The sequence below is a fragment of the Aulonocara stuartgranti genome (assembly GCF_965226115.1).
Source record: "Aulonocara stuartgranti genome assembly, chromosome: 5".
NCBI lineage: Eukaryota > Metazoa > Chordata > Actinopteri > Cichliformes > Cichlidae > Aulonocara > Aulonocara stuartgranti.
Window position 1 is genome coordinate 12,919,880 of NC_138943.1, and position 3,335 is coordinate 12,923,214.

At 32.0% G+C, this 3,335-nt stretch overlaps 1 protein-coding gene across 1 annotated transcript in view; it reads right to left on the reverse strand.

Moving 5' to 3' along the window:
* The window catches only part of LOC309707366 (uncharacterized protein), a gene marked incomplete at its 3' end in the record, with an annotated part of 455,076 nt that overhangs the window by 297,152 nt on the left and 154,589 nt on the right, over positions 1-3,335 (reverse strand). The gene's annotated exons all lie outside the window — the stretch shown is intronic.

A 3,335-nucleotide genomic window follows, 5' to 3' on the forward strand; every position in this document is an offset into this window, starting at 1 on the left:
AATACCACTCTAGACACATGGAACTCAGACTTCATTTTCTGAAGACATTTTTTTTTTTATTAAGAAAAAAAAACAAAAACATTTTACACTTTTGTAGCTTACAGATTGGCCATAGAAAAACAAACAAAAACCCAAACTTTCAAATTCTTTTAAAAATGTTTTTTCTTCTTCTTTACGAATTGAAAAAAAAAATCCCATGTACATTCTCAAAAAGGAAGGGCTGGTATATGGTGTAATGAAGGAAAGAGACCATGATCAAACAGTTGACAGAATGTGGGGAGAAGGATAAATAAAATACAACTTATTTTCCCAGAAGACCTAGCTAGACCTGGACCCCAACTAAAAGGCTGTATCTATTCATTAACAGATGTGTCACTGTTACATAGCCCAAAATCCAGCCCTGTTTTGTTTAATGCTGCATCTATATTCGAATCCAAATCTTGCAGATATGTTGTTCTCATTAAAAGACAAAAAAACCAAAAACAAAACAAACAAAAAAAAAAAAACCAACCAAAAATAAACAAATGTAGACAATATGACATTTGAAATCAGGCTATTCTTGTGCGGATCCAATAAGGTTTTTCAGCTTAATTTGATAAGCATTCTGATTGGAATATTTTGTAGAGAGATAGTTAGACATGTCTAAATAAGCAGAATGTAGAATTGTTATTTGATATGGTGGACTCATGTTCATTGGATTTACTGCTTTTGGTGCAAAGGGCCGGCTTCTCAAAGAAAAAAAAAAAAAAAAAAAAAAAAAATTAATAATATATATATATATATATATATATAATATATATATATATATATATATATATATATATATATATATATATATATATATATATATATATATATATATATATATATATATATATATATATATATATATATATATATATATATATATATAATTTCCAAGGTTCAAATACACACATATACATGTACATAAACACACACACACACGAGATTTTGATATAAGTAGGTAGAAAATGGGCTTAGTGGCAGTGCTACTGTGTTTCATACCCCTCACGCATTCATACCTTTATCAGTCACAAAAATATGATATTTTGCTAAAACAAAATTCAGTTTGATGTGACACATATTTAATCAGTGCATTTCAAATGACAAGACTGTGGATAGTGGTTTAGTTTGGTTAACTTTCCAAACTACAAAGGATTCTTTGTCGGGTTTAGTTTAACTGGAGATTCAAATATTTACTCTTCAGGAAATTACGTCTTACTTAAAGGTTAGTACCACCTGTTGGTACTAAAAAATATTTTGCAGTATTGCACAACAAGTCATAAGTTGTTGTTTTTTTTGTGTTTGCTTTTTGATTAATATTTGTACATGTCACTCCAGTGACAGATTTGCATATTTGAAACCTATCTGAAATATAAAAAAGGCAAATGTGACAAACAGACAATCTAAAATAAAACAGAATGAGAAACTGCAGAATTCGACAAAGATCAGTATAAAATAAAAATAAATGACTTTTTAAATGAAAAAAAAAAAAATCTTCAGAAACTTTTTACGTTCACCTGCAGGTGACTTTCACATTTCAACATCCATCAGTAAAAACTTGTGCATCGCTAATGCTTTAGTTCTATTGAAAAGTCATGATCTTTGAGAATTAGTTAGCTTATGTTAACAGATGTTTTACATAGGCTAACTGATAGGGAGTGTATGAAGGCAGGAGAGCAGGTACATACTGTAAATATACACTGAGGGGAAGCATAATTCAATAAATGACTGCATTAGTTATTATTAGTCCACATTTCCCTGAAGCAATTTTAGCACTAAGAAATATTCAGCCTTATTTTCAATGCTTAAGGCATTTTTTTTCTATATACCTTTTTGTTGGCAAGTTTGAATTTCATTTAATATTCAACACATCTGAGCAAATTAAACTGCAATTGCAGATCTTTCTTTAGATCATTAATTGCATTTTTAAAACCTTAGTGCAAAGATTTTTCAGAGAAACTGAGAACCAGATCTATACAAAAGTGTAATAATAGAACAAAGCATTGTATCTGTATTAAAATGGGAGTGGGGAAACGGGAGCTGAGCTATACAAAGAAGACTTATATATGAAAAGTTGTATGAAAATAGATGCCTGATGGATTTGGTTTCACAAATCCCTTTTAATGATATCAACTACTTTATTCTATTTGAAGGAATTAAATAAATGGACACAAAGTTCTCAAAGCTTAAATGAAACGAGAGCCAGGAAATGAAATGAAAATGAGGCCCTGGTCTCACTATCACCTCTCATGTGAAGCTGTTGATGAAAATCCTGCAATGCATGTGTACTGTATAACTGTGTAATGTGTGCATCTTGATCTAATTTCAATTTTTTTATTTTTTGCTTATTTCAGAACCAAAGTGAGACTAGAGTGTTTTGAAAATGTACCAATTTTACTGGAGAGGCCCCTGAGAGCCCAGAATAAAAAGAAGGCAATACATATTTTTTGGCCTCATTGTTTGATATGAAATCAAAAGGATTAAAATGAAAAAAAAGTGCAATATAGCCTTATGTCAAGTAACTGTTTTTCATATTTGACTGCGGTTAAAATAGGCAGTTATGGTGTGATTTTCATCTCTCTGTAGCAAAGAAGGATCTAATGGCTTACCAAGCTGGATGAAAACATTAGTTTCAATTGCTACCAATGTAGCTCTGTCACCCAGAGTTAAGTGTCTTTTTTTGGATGCTGGGTTAATGCAGCTGTACAGTAGACAAAAGCATTACAAAGAAGATCCTGAGTGGATGGTCGCTGGTGACGCATACACATGAGAAACCCTTTGTTACACAGATATAATAAAATGAACATAACTGTTGTAAATGTTATACCTCTCACGTAGTCTGCTCTTGGTTGCCAGCTATTCACATAATCAAAAGTATGGCCCCTATGTTAACAAGATGAATGTAGTTTTTCATGCATGATTGCTAAAATCAAACAGAGTTCAAGACAGAGTTAATCCATCACAGGGTTAATGGGGTCTGGGTATCACTAGTTTCACTGGTGTGCATGAAAATTGAACAAAAAAAGTGCCAAGGGCATTCTACTGCAACACGTGTGACATAATTAATCCAAAACTATATTTATATTATCTGTATTCATTTATGGGGAAAAGACAGGTTTGAACAGTTGCTGTTAAAAGTGAAGCTTTTCAGGTCTCAGTTGAAGTGAGAGCAAGCAACATGGAGACCCCAGAAAAGACCAAACTCAGCCATCTGCCAAATTTCAGTGTCTGAAATGAACTGACAGTCAGACACTGGTTTATCTACTGGGAGTCTCTTCCAACCATTGGTTAATGTGAGTCATTTGAGTTAC